Here is a 20,147-nt window from a genome sequence, read left to right as displayed (position 1 = left end):
ATCTTTCCTATTACCTTATCTTCTTATGACTATAACTTTGTTACTTATCTCTTACAATTTATATTGTTTTATTTAGTATCCTAGTATGATTTATGCTGATTGCCTATTTAGTATCCCACGACTATCACTGTGTTGAATCTTATAATTTATGATGAATGTATTTTATGATGATTATGATCATGGTTTATCACTTGTTCCTTATATGTACACTGAGAGCTTATGCACCGGTAGACAAATTCCTTGTGTGTCCAATCACACTTTGCCAATAAAAAATTCTATTCTATTAAAAAGGGAAGATAAATTTCAGCCTTCATGTTTTCCCTCAGTAGAAAAATGGAGAAAAGTATTGGGAAAACTGGGATCATACCAAGAAATCAGCTATCTTTAACTCTAGGGCATTAAACTGGAATATCTCTAGGTAAGTGGTTGCAAATGTACCTTGCTTTAACTCAATTCTAGGTACACAACCAAGGCTCTGTTAAGGCATGCTTTGGTAGCAAGTTGCAGTTTGGTGTATTGGTTAAGGCACCACAGGAGAAACCAGGAGGCCATGAGTACTAGTCCTGTTTTAGGCGCAAAGCCAACTGGGTGACTTTAGACCAGTCACTCCCTCTCAGCCCTGGGAAAAAGGCAATGGCAAACCACTTCTGAAAAACCTTGCCAAGAAGACTTGCCAAGGGACTTGTCCAGGCAGACACCAGGAGTCAAAACCTGACAGCAGGCATGCACAAGGTTGGAAAGCAAGTTCTGGTGGAACCTAGGGACTTCATTCAGCAAGTGGGGTAGACAGTGTAGTTGTTTTATTTTTAAAATAATAACTGGGGTCTAACAGGATTGTCTTTATGGGCACTGACGTCAACTGCGATTTTGGCATCGAGGGTTTTATCCAGCGGCTCAACTTTAAATAATTCGCCCTTTAACCTCTCAGCTCCTGAGAGAATTCGGGTTGTTTGCAAATGGACCATTTCTAATGGAGGAAGGTTGGTTATGAAAGCCGTTTTGCTGACGTAAAGGCCGGCCTCAAACCGCCGTATAAACTCTTCGCATGGATCCTAGGAGGCCGGACTGAAATGCTGCATGCAAGCAACCCACTAACTCCGCGCCCCTTGGTCAAACTTCTCCGAAAAGCTCTTCTTAAGGCCGGCCGCCGGTGATCTCTTTCAACTTTTTTTGCTTAGACGGAGCGCAGATCCCAGCGGGCCAGGATCCGGCGACCCGCCGCTTTTCGTCCAAGGCCCCGAAGCCAAAGGCGACGCCAATGAGCTGCAATGCAAAACCTACTCCGCTCCGGGGATTAAAGCGAGCGCGAGACGAAGCCGGACGCGCCGGCCCCAAACGGATGTCTTGCTCGGGTTGCTTCGGGGCAGCTTTCGGAGCACCGCTGGGCCGCTCGGAGACGCGGCTTTTATTCGCCTCTTGGCGGCCTGGGTCGAGCGCACGCTGCCACACACCCGTCGCGCCGTTTTGGGCCTTCTGTAAAGCGCCGAAAAGGAGGTGCGGGGGAAGCCAGGCCGAAAAGCCCCCCCCCCCCCCCCCCCAAAAAAAAACGGGTCTTATTCCCGCATCTCGCTCGCGGAACCTTTGAACGCCTCTTTCCAAGAAATGCTACTGGTCATTTCAAGGAGGGAAATTTTTGCCTCTAAACCAGGAATGTCCAACCTTGTCAACTTTAAGACTTGTGGACTTCAATTCCCAGAATTCCCCGACCATTATGGCTGGCTGAGGAATTCTGGGAGTTGAAGTCCATAGGTCGTAAACTTGCCAAAGTTGGATTGCCTTACTCTGGTCTAAACCCTGTGAGAAAGCCAGAGCCTGACCTGTGTCAGGTGGAAGAGGTATGCAGTCCCACATTCATTCTGATGCCTTTACCTTCACATTTCTTTCTTGATAGCCATTCTCTGCTGCTTTCTTTGGCCTTTATAGTTTAAAAAGTTAAAGGCTGGGCGTGGGAGGGAGGATCTGTTCTAGGCTTGAGAGCAAACTAACTAACAAAAGCAGTGGCACTTCATTTCAGATTGATTTTTTTAATTAAAGTTGTTTTCCACTGCTAACGATCACATAGATTTTTTTTGTGACAATTAACATGTTCTTAACCATAACATGTTATTTCACATGTCCCAACAGTGTGCTCATCATCTTTCCCAGCATTAGAGCCTTTCCTTAGTGATAATGGGTCCAAAATAGGATAATTATGTTTGCTACACTTTTGCTGTGCTGTCCACTTTCAAAAGACTATGTTGTTCTTTGTTTTCGTTAGGAAACTTTTTAGTAGAGAGCCTTTTTAATGGTTATTAATTGAGGAAAGTATTATATGCCTTACCATTTTTTATTCAGACTGTTCCAACCCTTCTCACATCACACTGCTGAAATATTATGACAAAATGACTAATTTTTGATGGCACCATTTTTTTTTTTACAAATTATAGTTGAAAATAGGACCCCTTATTGCACCCCAAGTAACCAATGGCTTGAAACCACAACTGAGGGGCAGGACTGACTTTGGCCTATTTGGGGGAGAAGGCTAGAATGGGAATGGAAGCATTCTGAATTATGGTGAATTATGGTGATTATTTAACAATACAGTAACTACTGGTATTTAGAATGTAGAATAACAGAAGGGACTTTGGAGATCTATGAAATCAATGAATGCAGAGAGCTATATACTTTGGGTGTGTGGTTCAAGTTACTGATGGTCCAAAAAAAAAAAAAAAAACCCTGTACTTAGCAAGGTTTAGAAAAATAGGAGAAGGGTAAGACAACCAATATGGCAATGCAGAAAATGAAAATGATTACTGGAAGACATGATGAGCTATAAGTGAAGACAGGTCAAGATAGTAAACATTTGCCCATAGAGTAAACATGGGTCATGCCCAAATAGGTGGCATCTTCTCCATACCCAGTTTCCTGAAAATCTGCTCCTGAAGTTGGAGAATTGTAAAGAATACAGTGCAAAGCACATCAAATAGCAGTGAGGATGGGTTAAGAGCAACTAAGGAGTGTTTACAAATTTGGTCCTCAGTAAAGTAATGGACTATAAAGATTCTTCAAATCAAGAGCCTTGATAGTACAGTGGTCTACACACCCTGTTATTAACACAGCTGCCTGCAATTTACTGCTGGTTCGAATCTCTCCAAGGCTCAAGGTTGACTCAGCCTTCCATCCTTTCTAAGGTAGGTGAAATGAGGACCCAGTTTGTGAGGGCAATAAGCTGACCTTGTATAAATATACAAAAGTATGAAGGCTATTGCTTAACGCAGTGTAAGCTGCCCTGAGTCTCCGGAGAAGGGCGGCATATAAATCAAATTAAAAAAAAAATGCCTACATAATAAATTCTTTTCTTTTATGAAAAAGATTTCTGCAAGGCAATCCTATGAGTGTTTATTTAGAATTCCAAAGTATTTATTCCAAGATTAAACCTTTGCACACATGCTTGGAAGTCACAAACAAGTAGGAGGGAGAGCAAAATGTTCATTGCCATTGGGGTCAGACCTCCCTCTGGTACTTAACGCATGTAGAAGGCAATGCTTCATAGTTGTCCATGCCTTTTTGCTTGGGGTTTTTGTGTGTGTCCCTTTGTGAACCATCCCAGGTACAAGCTCATTCTTGTGACCGGAAAAGGATTTAATTCATACAAAATTGGGTCCTATGGACTTTCAGAATATTTTTAAAAATTACCTTACTGCTGAATGAAAATCTACATAAATAATTATGAAAGTAGAATTTTTGGGACTATGGAATACCATGTCTGGTATTCCTTTGTTCAGGGACTTCAGTAGCCTGAGACATATATAGAGCAGTGGTGAAATCTAAAATTTGTTACTACTGGTTCTGTGGGCGTGGCCTGGGGGGGTAATGTGGCTGGGTGGGCGTGGCCAATTTTTTTTTAACTTTTAAAACCATTTTTTCTACAACCTCTTCAGTGAAGAGGTTGTTAAAAATGCTTTCAAAAGGCTCTGACGATCCCAGCTGATTTGCCTGATCAGCAGAGGCTTTTTTAAAAAGCCTCTGCCAATCAGGCAACTCACCTGGGATCGTCAGAGGCATTTAAAAGAAAAAAAGGGTTTTTTTCTTTTAAAAGCCTTTGACAATCCCAGCTGAGCCGCACGATCATCAGAGGGTTTTTTTTTATTTTTAAAAGCATTTTTTGGCCAAAGAGGTTGTATAAAAAATACTTTTAAAAGTAAAAAAAAATCCTCTGAAGATTGTGCGGCTCAGCTGGGCATGTGGGGGGGGGGCAGGGATTTTTGGTACCGGTTCTCCGAACCACCTGCCTCCATTGCTACCGGATCGGGCAATCAGGTCCAAACCGGGAGCATTTCACCCCTGATATAGAGCATAGTATTTCTAATAACACTTCAGTTGAATTTATCTACATACAGTAGAACCTCTGGTCACGACCACAATCCATTCCATAACTTTGGGCGCAAACCGATTTGGTCCTGACCCAAACCTAATTTTGGAAATTTGGCGCTTACAAAAAAAATGGCACACGAGGAAATCAGCCATGGGGAAAAAATGTGAATTTTTTGTTCGTAACCCGATTTGGTTGTGGTCAGAAGTGTTCGTGACCAGAGGTACTACTAAAACTCTCATTTCTATTTGTTCGTAATCTTCAACTGGGCAAAATTGGAAGGTATAAGGCAACAGCTGTTGAAATGAAATAAACCATATAAGCTAACTTACAGAATACTGGGACCCATGATCACCATAGGAATGAAATTTGGGGATGTAGTGACCATTTCAGTGCCACTGTACCTTCTGACTACACTTCTCAGAAGCCTGTAGACTGTGCGGTACAAGGGAAGATGGGAGGGCCATATCCTTATCCTCTTTCCCACTTTCCTCTGGCTCCAGTTGATTGGTAGCAAGACCAGACAAGTGAGTAGCAATCGGCACCTTTGGAACAGAGACTAAAATTTCAAATCTCTTAATGGCAGTGCGTTGCAAAGAAAGACAAGGGAAAAACTCAAATGCATTTTGGTGAAGTAAGACAGGCTGGTTGTGTGTATATGTGTGTGTGTGTTGTGTGTGCCAGCAATGGGTGAGCCTTCCTCCATGGTGGGATGTGGCCCTTGAGGATATGCCAGAATGGGGAGGAGGTTGCAGTTTTCCTTGAGGCCCATATCTCCCTTTGTTCCTCCTCTCCCCAGCAAAGTAGCAGGCAGTTCCTCAGGTCAGCTAGGATGGAAGAGAAGTTTCCAAAGCTTCCTGCCACCTTCCCACAAGCAAAGTCAATGGGAAATCCAGCAACAAGTCAGAAGTTGCTCTAATTCCCAGTGCTTTTGGCTCTCCCACACTCATTCTGTTTCCCTACGTAAGAAAATATCTCTGAAAGTATGTCCAGTTATTCTTATTTGAGGAGAGGGATGGGCACATAGGTGAGCTACAGCTGAGAGTTTTTTTTAAAAAAACCCCACAGAAGTGTCTGTTTAAACACACTTCGGAACATTTGCTTAGTTTCTCAACCTGCAGAATTGGCTGCCATGAGGGAAGTCAGATAAATGTTTCAGTTCCTGTAGATTTTGCAATTGGTGGCAAGCTTTTCTCTGGCGTGAATTTGTCTTCCTTTGCTTCCTTGAGTGGCTCAAGAGGTAAGTTCTTTATATGTTTTAAGACCTGTGGAAGCACAATGCTGACATATTTTGCTTAACGTTGCTGAATGGAACATGTTATATTAAGACACGAAAGGCATTCACCTTTAGAATGCAGAGCAATCACAGTAACTCTTGGCTTGCTCAGAGCTTGGCTAGAGTCTCCCCCCCCCTCCACCTTTTTTCCCCCTTGAAAATCCTTCTATTGTGCCAATCAAGCAGATGGTTTGCAGGAAATATAGCTTGGCCCCAATGACCGAAACTAATTTTAACTAGCTTTCCAAACCTGGCACGTTTGTTTTGCTCTTTCAAACTAGCTCTAAAAACAGCTGGCAAGGGTGAATTAAACCCATTAAAGACACATTTATAAGAAATTATATTCACATAGGTTGTCTGAATCTACTCCCTCCTTCTTCTATTCCCCAAGGGGAGTGGGGAGATGAGTGTATTGAAATGAAAATGGCTCGCATACACTACCCTCCTTAACACTGCCTGAAAGTCTCAAAACATTTTACTTAAATAGATTAACTTGACCATTGTTTTCCATCACATTTATCAGCTTCATTAAGTGAATAGCTGAACAAATATATTACGCATGCATGAAAAGCTCTTTTGGGGGCTGCCTTATTGTATCCTCAGCCCTGACAGGTGGTTAACTGTGTGGTGTGTTTTTTCTTCTTTCCCCTCCTGCTCCAAAGAAAGACGGGATCTTGGATAGAACAGTAAAGACGAGACTTGGCAAAGGAAACCTGGAGTGGAGAGTTACATGCTTCCACCCCTTCCATTCAGGCTGGCCAGCCCTGAACTACCATCTTCTCAAATACAGAGCAGAAGGACCTGATCAGGTCAAAAGTAATTCACTGGAGTTTTGTTCTTGTTTCTTTGCTAGACCAACTGCAAGGCTGGTTAATTTGCCTCTTCACTTCTTCACTTGTTTCTCTTGTCTTTGAGGGGTTTCCCTCCCCCTTCATTTTCCATGGCCCTGGATATTATTTTTCATTGATTTCATACAGTCTGCAGCCAGTTTCTTTATGCACTTAAACTTCATAGCACAATCAGGCAAACCATAAGAACCAACTAAACCTTTCTTTTATACGAAATATAATGACTGTAGCCCATAAATACCTTAAATGTTAGAAATGAGTGACTGTATATCAGATCCCATCCCAGCCTTGGCCTCTTAGACAAATTTTATTTATTTATTTATTTATTTATTTATTTATTTATTTATTTATTTATTTATTTATTATTATATTTCTATACCGCCTTTCTCCTGTAGGACTCAAGGCGGTGTACAGTCAAGAAAAATATCGATACACAAACATCATAAAATTGCTAATTAAAATTATTATAATAACATAGTTTGGCCCGATTAAATAGAACCTATAATTAGATAACATTTTAAAAACATTCACATGTTCATATGTTTAGCCCCGCTTGTTGGAACATCAGGGTTTTGAGGGCACGGCAGAAAGCACGGAGATCAGAGATATTTCGTATCTCGGGGCAGTTCATTCCAAATGGTTGGAGCCCTCACAGAGAAGGCCCTTCCCCTGGGAGTCACCAGTCGGCATAATTTGACTGACGGTATCCAGGGTAGTCCCTCCCTGTGAGAACGAACTGGTCGGTGGGAGGCTATTGGTGGCAAAAGACGGTCTCGTAGGTACCCAGGTCCTAAGCCATGGAGCGCTTTAAAGGTGATGACTAACAAATCTTGTACTAATTTTTTCTAGCTTTTACATCTCAGTCAAAAAAAGAATCTAAGTCGTATATACATTGATACTGTATGATATATGAATCAAGAATCAAAATTATTTAGCTTTAACTCATATTCTTTCTCCTCTTCATCCTTGCTGCTAACATCCTTGGCCTACTGATATTTCATTGGCAATCTGGCTACTTCTGCAACTTTCACTAGGGGTTGCAATACTCTCTGAATTACTTGCTGTCTTAACTGGCCACCCTTTTCTAAAGAATCAAGGAATTTAAAAACCTGGGTTTTTTTCTAGTCTCGTGAAGTTTACAAGAAAATGTAGGGCAATTTTCTTAATTAGCAGATATATTCAATGGCAAATTACAGACCAACATACATATCTAAACACTATCAAACTAAAGATAGAAATGTTGGGTTAGCTATTGAGACCTACCAGGGCTACCTTAAAATATAGAACCTACCGGGGTGAAATCCAGCAGGTTCTGACAGGTTCTGGAGAACCAGTAGCAGAAATTTTGAGCAATTCAGAGAACCGTTAGTGGAAATTTTGATTAGTTCAGAGAACCAGCAAATACCACCTCTAGCTGGCCCCAGAGTGGGGTGGGAATGGAGATTTTGCAATGTCCTTCTCCCAGGAATGGGAAGGGAATGGAGATTTTGCCATCCTTCCCCTGTCACGCCCACCAAGCCACACCACGCCCACCACGCCCCGCCCACAGAACCAGTAGTAAAAAAATTTGGATTTCATCACTGGAATCTACATCTTATTATAAGATTGAGAAGATACAGTGTTGATCTTCCTTGGATGAGGAAAAATGAGAATTATTTATGAGTTTCTTGAGAAGGTCCTACCTTCTAGTCAAATTACATCTTCCAAATAGTTGCTGGGACACCAACCAACAGTAACTGAGGTTCCTGGTGTTTTGCATTGGAAATGTAACTGGAAGACTGATACATCTGATAAATAAAGTTATGTATTAATAAGGTTTATTGTTTTGATTAATATTTTTTTTTAAAAAATAGAACTTTACACCAATTTTTGTAAACATTGGCAATGGCCAATTCCCTGTTTAAAATCAAAGACTAGGCCACATTTATGAATGAGAACCAAAACCAGAAAATGTATTTTTTTTTAATTTTATAGTTTTGTCTCTGAAGAAAATCTCAGCAGTTACCAAATTTTTTAAAAAGCAAATAATATAAAGGAAGAAAGCTTAGCATCCCTGAAAATGCTCTCTATTTAATAGCCTTTGGGAAGTCTAATATAAAAGCACAGGAGATAACCAAAATCTGGGGAGAGCCTATTTCAAAGTGCAGGCATACCAACAGAAAAAATGTGCTTGTGAGCCTTTTACTTCTTCCTTTTTTATATGTGTTAATAGATTTAGAATGATTGCAGAAGATGATCATGCAATTGCCAAGCTGGGCAGGGTTTCAGAGGTTAAAACCAACATCTGGCATTGAACTTAGAAACAGATAGTCAGTGCAGATCCCAAAGCAATATGTGACAGCCAGTACCTGAACCGATTCAACTGCATCAAGTTTTTGGATGGTCCTGAAACATAATCCCATGAACACTGCATTGTAGTAGTCCAAATAGATAGGGATGAAGCAGTGGTGAAATCTGAACCGGTTTACTACCGGTTCACTGGCTGTGCATGCGCAGTGTGCACCACGCACCAAATGCGAGGTGCACCCGTGCAGTGCACACCAAAAGGAGGCATGCGGTAAATAGAACAGCGCATGAGGGGGAGGTGATCAGCTGTGGCACGCAATCTTTTTTTTACTTTTAAATGCATTGCTTTTAAAAGTTTTTTAAAAAGCCTCTGACGATCGCGCTGCTCAGCTGGGATCGTCAGAGGCTTTTTTTTTCTTTTAAAAGCATTTTTAAAAAGCCAAAGAGGTTGTAGAAGAAATGCTTTTAAAAGTTAAAAAAAAAAGCCTCTGACGATCGTGCTGCTCAGCTGGGATCGTCAGAGGCTTTTATTTTACCTTTTAAAAGCATTTTTTCTACAACCTTTTCGGCTGAAGAGATTGTAAAAAAAATGCGTTTAAAAGGCTCTGACGATCCCAGCTGAGCCGCGCGATCATCAGAGGCTTTTTTTTTTACTTTTAAAAGCATTTTTTCTACAACCTCTTTGGCTTTTTAAAAATGCTTTTAAAAGAAAAAAAAAGCCTCTGATGATCGCGGGGCTCAGCTGGGCATGGGGGGGAGGCAGGGATTTTTGCTATCGCTTCTCCGAACCACCCGCCGCCATCGCTACCGGATCGGGTGATCTGGTCCAAACCGGGAGCATTTCACCCCTGGGATGAAGGTTTTACCATTACAAGGACCTCACACAGGTGAACAGTTGAATTTGGACAAAGAGCTCTCCCACCTGTCATGACCCCCTGTCATGCCTATCTAACAGTAGCTGTGAACCTAAAAGGACCTTCAGTTCACCAATCTGCTATTTCAGAGGCAATGCAATCCCATAAAAGGACCACACTGGAGATGTCAGAGAAGTCCAATGAGCTTAACTAATTTGGTTAAGTTCAATTTTAGCCTGCTTTGTTTTATCCAGACTTTTGCAGCCTCCAGACACTGGGTCAAGACATTCTCAACCTCTCCTGTAAGGCTTCGGGGAGTAATGTCCATTTGAATGGTTTTGTACCTTGAACTGATGGATGACCTCCCCTGGTACTTTTGTAAAGCTATTTAGAAGCAGGGAAGAGAAACAAAATCTTGAAGCGTACCATAAGTGAACAATCACTGGCCGATTTCTCCTTTCCCCCATGACTGTCCTAGCACTGAGCCTGTAGAATCTCCAGCCAGACTGCAGGGACGTGTTAAGAAGAGCTGAGTTTCGAGTTCTTGCACTGCAGAAAGTGACATAAGCCTGACCTTCCCCAGGATCTCTGAAGCCTTTTTTGACCATTCCCAAGGGCATGTAGTCTGGCGAGATTCTTATAACAGGTGACTAACCATAAAGCTTCTGCTTGAAGTTGTTCACAAGTGATTCTGATTGCTTGCACTTGACAGTTGATGAACCAGAAATCTGGGATCCTAGATCTCAGGCTTCAATGAACCTGGTTTTTAGCAATACGGCACATGCATGGTCTTTTATAAGTCATGACTGCCCATGGACCAGGTATTTATCAGCACCAAACAGCATACGTGGAAAAATGTTTTTCTTATACATGTTGGATGGCTCAGCCCTTTTTGAAAAAAGGTGGGGTTTTCTGGGGGGTGGGGGTAGAGTAGGTTTCCTGTGCAATGCAACTGAAATATTTTATTAGTTGTCAACATGAATTTAGTACAGTATCTGTATACAGATACTGTACATGTTTACAACAGGGGTTTAGTTTATGTTGATCTTTGCTTAGAACTTTTTTTCCCATAAAAACATTGGTTTAGAAAAGAGACGCTTTACAAAAATAGAATTCAAAATAAACCTGGGTGATTGGCTTAAATTTAAAAACAAAGCACCCATATGCCTTGTGTATGTCTCTGGAGAGACCGAATGAAAGAGAGAAAGGGCTCAAGATAGTTGGCTGCTGTGAATGTGAACTTTTGAATGTTAGCCACAAGAAAAAGACTTTTTAAAAAGCTCAGTTTTGCCCTCGATTCCTACCAACAGAATAAAGTACCTTGTCCAATAGGGCACATTGAGTTGGAATTATGGGTTAAGAGAAGGGATACAAAGTGGTAGCATGGATGCTTGTTTATCAGGGTGGAATTGTCAGTTGTTAGCAAAGCCATTGAAACGCAGGATGTCAGAGTCTGATGGCTGGGAGAGCATTGAAGTGAAGCAACGGCATAATCGGATTGAAAGTTAGCCTTAGTATTTATGTCAGTTCACATTTCGTCAAATGAATAACATGGGGCTGTTACCTAGCCCAGGCCTTGGGCTAAGAGTTTGATAATAAAGCGTCTAGGCCTCATTTGATTCAAATATAAATTAACTCTCACTCAGGCACCAGCTGATTAATCTATTTGCATAATAGTAGATGGAAACCGCACCACAGTTATTTTAAGAGATTTAGACAAAAAAGGGAAAAAAAGGAGCTTTAAATTTATTTAATGAATATTGTGTGAGAAGTCATAGAAGTTGGAATACCTCTAGGGAGTCATGGAGTTATTTTTAGAAAGAGTCTGAAGAATTAATTTCTATAAGTATTAGAACTGGGAAGCGCCAAAAAAAAGAATACTTTTTTATAGCGTAATATTCTTTGTTCTCATTCCCATTTTTTTTGCTTTTAGAGACCATTTTCTGAGAGAGAAATGTTAAACCATTCAGCATACTATTTCTATCTATGTAGTAAGTTATTCCCTGATATAAAATACAATTCGTATGAAATCTGGATGGTTCCCTGGTTGATGAATATGTTAAGTAATGTACTAAACATAAAAACAAGTGAAAGTCTTTCAGAATACCAGTTTAAATTATTTAATGAACTAAAATACTTGTGAGTTCCAGTTAATTAAACCAACCTCTCTCACCTGGTGTTTCCAGAAGACTGAAGCAACAATTTCCAGCATATCAGAAGTGTCTTCAGATATGGGATGGCCAAAACAGATTACCAACAAAAGCATCTTATTTCTTGTGTCAAAATAAGTGGGTTTTTTTCACGTGCCATTGTTCTAATTCATCTTTTTGCTGTTGATATGATGTGGCTATTCTTGTACATTGCAAAGAAGCAGAGTCTGCTTTTTACTGAGTATTATCATTAATGTGACTCACCTTCTGCTCTCAAATTATTTCTTAAAATTGATTTCTGAATTTCAGCCACATGCATGATTTAGATCATTTCTGTTTGTGAGGCTTTGAATTTGATTTAATTGTTCCCCACCAGCCATATTTCAGGGCCTAGCCTTCAGATCGGACTGGATTCCATTCTGGTCCCTTTAATTCTTTTTACACAGGTTATCCCTACCCCTGTGAATTGTTGGAGGGTATGCTTTCAAACTCTTATCATCGGTGTGTGCAGTCAGGCATATATGTGTAAGATGCATTCAGTCAAATGTCTATAACTCATCCTTCATAGCAGCAACCTTCACCAAGTAAAGTACTTGGAAAAACATGTTAGCTCCTGTGGGAACGATGTACTGATTGCCATCCCATTGGATTTTGCTAGGTTTTCTGTTCCCATCTGGATAATATTTAATATTATAAATATTACGTGTATACTGCACGAGTCAAAAAGAGGGCTGTGAAAATATTTTCAGACCCCTGGCATCCTGGACATAAAATGTTTCAACTCCTACCCTCAAAACAACGCTATAGAGCACTGCACACCAGAACAACTAGACACAAGAACAGTTTTTTCCTGAATGCCATCACTCTGCTAAACAAATAATTCCCTCAACACTGTCAAACTAGTTACTACGTCTGCACTACTATTAATCTTGTCATCATTCCTATCAGCCATCTCCTCCCACTTATGACTTTATGACTGTAACCTTGTTGCTGATATCCTTACGATTTATATTGACTGTTTCCCTATGACTATCATTAAGTGTTATACCTTATGATTCTTGACGAATGTATCTTTTCTTTTATGTACACCGAGAGTGTATGCACCAAGACAAATTCCTTGTGTGTCCAATCACACTTGGCCAATAAAGAATTCTATTCTATTATCTTGCTCTTGTGTATGTTGATTTTGATGTTTTTAATGGTTTTACTGTTTTAAAATGTTTAAATAATATATTTTATGAATTGTAAGCACCCCAGAGTCATTGACTGAGATGGGTAGCCATAGAAATTGAATAAACAAACAAACAAACAAACAAACAAACAAAATATCAAGTAGGAATTGTGCTCCCTAAGAATCATCCAGGGATTCAACATGACAATTTATGTTTACACATTGCATGATATGTACTACTGCATCATTAATTGTAACATTTGTTGTGTATACACACACACACACACACACACATTTTTTTGAGTTTTACATACCAATTTTTCACACTGAGAACCGTTCCTTGGGTATCTTAAGTTTAAAGTTTAAATATGACAACTGATAGAATCCTTTGGAGAATAGCAAGTAGCTATAAACAAAAATAAATAAATATGGAAATCATATTTGAGCTATGAGTATCATGGTTAATTGCATTTTAAAGTAACAAAACCAGAAGGGTAACATTAGCATTGTCTTCCAGACTACTTTGCAGCTATGTTATATGAATTGGAAATGCATGAAAGAAGAAGGAAATAAATGATAATAACAGTAGTGCAAATCAACATGATTTACAGAGCATGAAAATTTATTATTTCAGAATTATGCAATATAATTAAATTCCAATCTAATTTTGAGTAGTGTAACTGTTTATATGGGTATATATGATACCTTCTCAAAATGTTCTTATTTTAAATAGATGGCCAACACATACTCATCAGTTATTACTAAGACAAGAAAAACATTTATCATAGACAAAAGGAACACATTATCCGAATGACTTCTTTATAGGACATCCCTTATCCTGGATCACATTGCTTTACTGCTTCTTATGAATAGAATAGAATAGAATAGAATAGAATAGAATAGAATAGAATAGAATAGAATAGAATAGAATAGAATAGAATAGAATAGAATAGAATAGAATAGAATAGGTTGGAAGGGACCTTGGAGGCCTTCTAGTCCAACCCCCTGCGTTGGCAGGAAACCCCTACCATTTCAGACAAATGGTTGTCCAAACTCTTCTTAAAAACTTCCAGTGTTGGAGCATTCACAACTTCTGGAGGCAAGTTGCTCCACTGATTATTTGTTGTAACTGTCAGGAAACTTCTTCCCAGTTCTCGGTTGCTTCTCTCCGTGATTAGTTTCCACCCATTGCTTCTTGTCCTGCCCTCAAGTGCTTTGGAGAATAACATGACTCCCTCTTCTTTGTGGCAACCCCTGAGATATTGGAACACTGCTATCATATCACTCCTAACCCTTCTTTTCATTAAACTAGACATACCCAATTCCAGCAACTGTTCTTTATATGTTTTAGCCACCATAGAATAATGGATAGCAGGTTCCTTTAAATTTCTGAATAATGCAGGACAATTCTCTTTGCAGTCCTGTACCACATGAATCGTCCTTGCTGTGGCAGCTAATAAATGGATTAATTGATAGATTTATTGTGAGATTCATTGAGAGATTTAAATAGAATAATAGCTGGTAGTCTGAAGTATTATTGAATTTACACCAGCTTAAACATTTTAAAAGCTCTTAACTTAGAGGGGGTAAAATAACAGCCCATCTCTTAGGATATGTTGCTCTGACGATAGTTAAATCTTCTGTGGTGCAAACTAGTACCGTATTTTTCGGAGTATAAGACGCACCAGAGTATAAATTACAGCTTAGTTTTTGGGGAGGAAAATAGGGGGGGGGGAAATCTGCCTACCAGGTATTCATCTGGCTAGCGTCCTTAGCCTGGTCAGCTTCAGCACATTAGTTTGCTGGTTTTGAGCACGAATGTGCTTTTTATCCCCTGCTTGGGGATAAAAAACAGCTTCTAAAGCACAGCTGAGAGTCGGATGGAGCAGGCAAAACATGGAAATGCTTCACTTGCTAGCACCTCGTTTGGGCTGAAAAAAAGCTTCTAAAACACAGCTGAGAGTCAGAGCGCTTCACTTGCTAGCGCCTCATTCAAAAGCTTCAAAAAAAGCTACATTTGGAGTATAAGACACACCCAAATTTTCAGCCTCTTTTGGGGGGGGGAGTGGATCTTATACTCCGAAAAATATGGTAAATTGGTAAAAATCATGACATATTATATGAGTGGCTCAAAATGCCTGCAATAGTTGAGGGATGGTAGGAAGAAAGAGGAGGAACAGAAGATGTTTATTCTTGTATCATGGGGGACAAAAGGAAAATTTACCTTAGAAAGGGGTAGCCTAGATAAATAGAATAAGAGACAAAGCTTTAGGTTAAGCGAGACAAACAAGATTTCTCATGGGTAAGCCAAAGTACCAGGTGAAAAGTAGGAAATTTCCCTATAATACTTTACCCAACTTCATTCCATTGTTACCGCTAGTAAGGGGAGAGAGACAGCTTTAGGATACAAGGGAATCATGATCGCGGTATCAGTTTACAATGGTTTGCCAGTGTGGATATTGAAAGGAATCACCCATAGAATTAGTTGCAGATGGATCACAGCACAAAGAACCAAGAAGATAAGTGGATTGGGTTTAAGCAGGTCAGGATAGAAAAGGTCTAAACCAAAAGAGATCACAGAAAGACAAAGGGGATGATATGGATATAGTATTCTTAGACTTCAGTAAGGAATTTGATTGTCCTTAATTGGACAAATTGTCCTTAAATTCATTCTTGATAAAATGGAATAATAGGGGATTCGATTGCCAGATGGATCTGTAGTTGATTGAACAACTATATCCAACACATACAGGTAGTCCACAACTTACGATCACAATTGAGACAAGGTTGGTGGTCATGTCACTGTGCAAGGCATTTATGTAATCACCTCACTTAACAATCACAATCCCAACCCTCCCCATTGCACTTGTTAACTGACCTCATGGGCATTAAGCAGATCATAGAGTACCTCATGGGATGGGAGAGGCTAGGATAGTTACACTTATTTTATGTGATTGCATATTGTTTGTTTTTATGCTGGGTGAGAGCCACCCAGTTTTGATTGGAGTTAGGTGATGCCAATCAAGCAAACAAGCAAATAAGAGAGAAGACAAAGCTGATCTCTGAAAGTGGGTTAGATCAGAAGCTGTATTCAGGCAGTAGGATAAAGTTTTTCCCTGCTTTAACCTGTACTGATTACAAGTAGTTCTTCAAGTTTCAGATAGTTCTATTTTCCAGAAATATCTGGAAATTCTAGAGACTGGTCTTCCTCAAAAGCATGCCAACTGATATTCAGTTATGGCCTTCTCATTGTTTTTTTGAGGAAATTAAAATATAAGCACATTATTTCATTATCTGTTCCTGCTTCTACAAATCTATTTTTATACATATATTTGAAAACTAAGTCACAATGGATTTTTCAGACATATAGACATGAACTAACATAGTTGATTTATTGTAAATAGAATACTGTAGAAATATGAAGACTCCCTAAAACTATGAATGTTTTCACAGCTCAAGGTAACAAGATTACCATAATAATGGTAACCTTATGATTCTTGATGAACGTATCTTTTCTTTTATATACACTGAGAGCATATGCACCAAGACAAATTCCTTGTGTGTCCAATCACACTTGGCCAATAAAAAATTCTATTCTATTCTATTCTATTCTATTCTATTCTATTCTATTCTATTCTATTCTATTCTATTCTATTCTATTCTATTCTATTCTATTCTTGCATCTAACATAGAAACCATATTCAAGCTTCCCAATAAATTTTGTATCTTTGTGGAGAGAAGGAGCTCTGGTGGCTCAGCAGACTAATTAACATCCACTTACATCTGCTGCCTGCAATTACTGCAAGTTCAAATCTCACCAGGCTCAAGGTTGACTCAGCCTTCCATCCTTTCTAAGGTAGGTAAAATGAGGACCCAGATTATGGTGGCAATAAACTGACTTTGTATAAATATACAAAAGTATGAAGGCTATTGCTTAACACATTGTAAGCCGCCCTGAATCTCCGGAGGAGGGCGGAATATAAATCAATTTTTTTAAAAAAAATATCCTGTTTTCCCCCAAATAAGACATCCTCTGATAATAAGCCCAATCGGGCTTTTGAGGGCATGGCAATAAGGCCAAGCACTTATTTCAGGGTTCAAAAAAATATAAGACAGGGTCTTATTTTTGTGGAAACATGGGTATATAAAAATTAATTTCCTAAACAGGCTTTTAAAGAAGTTAATAATTACAGTGATTCTAAGAATTTGATTTTGGTAAACACAAACCCTGATGCATAATGTAGAACTCATTAGCATTCTTTAGAATTTTGAACTCTGCTTCTTTTCCAAAAACTTCTTTAGAAAGACACAAAGTCACTAGCCTGTTAGAATTAGGGGGTTTATGCTCAATTAATGCCCCACCCATATCCTGTTGGACTAAGAATCCTTTGGGGAAGTATTAATTCCAATTGCTGCTGGTTTAACAATAGGCTCTATATTCAAATCCTTATTAGTCCTTTAATATGAAAGAAAAGCCACACATGGCTATTAATTATGGAAACAGCATTACCTTTTCATTGCCTACTAAAAAGAGGGCAGGAAAGGGGGGGCGGGATTGATAGAAAGAAAAAGACCAGCTCTTTTTCCATTACGGTAGAGAATTTCAGCGGTATCGTTTAATTACAACCTGAAATAGGCCAATCAGAGAAGTAGACCAAACATGGTAACATTTTTCTTCTCCCACTTTTTTTTTTTTTTTTTTTTTGTAAAAAAACAGTAATTCTCTCATTAATTGCTTGGTTCTGTGAAGGAAAGGCCTCCAAGCCTGGGCTTTGCACAAAACTCATCCAAGAGTGAAGAGGGCAAGCTGAACACTTTAGTCTGTCCAGCTGCCCTTTAAGTGAATGGTTTTTCTGGAGGGTTTGAATGCTTTTCTGTCTATACCACATACAATGTAGGTGTTACTGCTCGGAGGAAAAGAAACAAAACAATAATCACTTGAAGGGAGCTGAGGCTGCTGAGGGAGGGAAACGTTCTCACTCACTCATAAAATCATGCCTCCTTCATATCAGGAAGAGGGAAGGGGTACAAAAGGTGACTTCGAATGGTACTTTCATGGGGTTTGGGAAACCCTTTGAAAGCACAGGGCTATTCTCAGTGAAATTGGAAGAGCATCTGCCTTGGTTTTGTGAGTCAATCGGTGGGCATTTTAGAGTGAAATAGCCCTCAAAAAGACCAAACAGAGCTTTGAAAGATGCATTTAAATACAAAAATCCCCCATGCATGCTGCTTGCCTGCATGGATATTATCCGCCATTAACATCTTTACAGATGCCTCTTGAAGTAGTGAATATTGCTGTAGGATTTGTTAGACAGTCTCTCTTTCTGCCACAATAAACTAAAAAAACAAAAAAACAAGTCCTCATTGTATAACAGAGTGTACTTCTTTTACAATAGGCCATATTGCTGCAGACACATTATGCTTTGTGTAACACTTCTGAGGTACATTGCCATCTTTATTTAATTAGCTCTGTTTCTATTCCATCATTCAGAAAAATGTTGCAGAGCAGATCACGAGCAGCAGAACAACTAACAAACAATAACAACACAACTACCGAGGAATTATTATCAGTTGAGCAAACAGTGCTACGGAATATATCACATTTGTTAAAGGAAACTCTAGATACTCATAAATATATATTAAAACATAGTGATCTTATCTGATGATAAAATGAGTTCCAGGCACACTTGGGGAAAGTATTTCACATTAGACAGACCATCGTAAAACAAGGTCCTACCTTATATATACTTCTTGAATGTGTTTTGTCAGCAGCCAAATTAGCCAGATTGATCTCCTAAATTGCTATAGGAAAGATTATAGCTTCATATGTGTATTTTACAAAAAGCTTGTACAAAAGTAAAGAAAAACAATGTGCTTGTCCTATACATAGATGAGAATTTAATCAATAAACGTGTATGTGGATCTCAAACTACTAAAGATATTCCACCTCATTTGTTATTCTAGGCTAGATACAGAGAAAGATAGCATCATATAAGTAAGCCTTATTAAAAAAGATATAACATTTAATTTTATAAGTGCTGTTGATTTCACTGGGAATTAAATCTAGATCTAATTTTGTCAGAGTCAGATTTCAAGCAGAAGTAATTGCTGCAATCATTAAGATTTAGGATTGGCTATATTTGCAAAATGTTATCATTAGATAATTCTCTCATTGTAGCTGTTTATTGTTGCAACAACATATTACATTTGTATTTTTATTTTTTTCCTGATTTTTATTTTTTTGCTTTTTATGTATTTTTAACAATGCCTGTATCATGGTGTTTTGTTCTTTTTGGTTTTTTATTATTTTAAATGCAATAACAAATAACTAGAAGATTGAAGACTGGCTATTTAAATGAAGTTAAGTATAGTATTTTGATTAATGTTTGTAACTTTTCTGTTGAACATAATGATTCAATTTTGTGTGCCTGGACATTATCTTTTGTCATAGGAATGCCAGGGTCAGTGATGACATTGTAAACGGTGTCAAAAGTTTGCAGTGTGGACAGCTTGAGGTTTGTTTGTTTTTTGTTTGCATTAGAGGAAACTTAACTTTTTGGGAATTAACTCATTGCTGTATATATAATGTAGAGTGACATCTAGAGAATAAGATGTAAGCTCTGTCTCTTTTCAGAGAATTATATACACTGCTCAAAAAAATAAAGGGAACACAAGCAGAAGACATCCGAGATCTGAATGAATGAAATAGCCTTATTAAATACTTTGTTCATTACATACAGTAGTTTTGTGTTCCCTTTAGTTGTTTGAGCAGTGTATAAACTACTGTATGTAAAGAACAAAGTATTTAATAAGGCTATTTCATTCATTCAGATCTCGGATGTCTTCTGCTTGTGATCCTTTTATTTTTTTTTGAGCAGTATATTTGCCATTTCTCTCAAATATAAATGTTAGTATTATATGTTTCATGTCACCTAACATGTTGCCAAATTATATAATGCAGGTCATTATAAAGCAGAAATGGGTAAATTAACCACAAGATTTCTTTTTTTCTTTTAAACTTGAAGCTTGTTCAGTTTGCATTTAAGCCCCTTTGCTTTAGTTACTTTTAGCCTGAGGAAATCTTTCCTCTTGATTCAAGCATAAAAGTTTTAGGTGCAGTAATTTCTATGCTCCCTTCACACATACCAAAAAAAAAAAAAAAAAAAGGAAAAGAAAACAAAAAATCCTCCCCGCCCCTCTAGCTGGGTCAG

This window comes from Pituophis catenifer, unplaced genomic scaffold (genome assembly GCF_029215685.1).
Source record: "Pituophis catenifer annectens isolate HBS135680 unplaced genomic scaffold, rPitCat1.0.hap2 SCAF_1, whole genome shotgun sequence".
NCBI lineage: Eukaryota > Metazoa > Chordata > Lepidosauria > Squamata > Colubridae > Pituophis > Pituophis catenifer.
The sequence above is the reverse complement of the archived record's forward strand: the minus strand, read 5'-3'. Positions refer to the sequence as shown.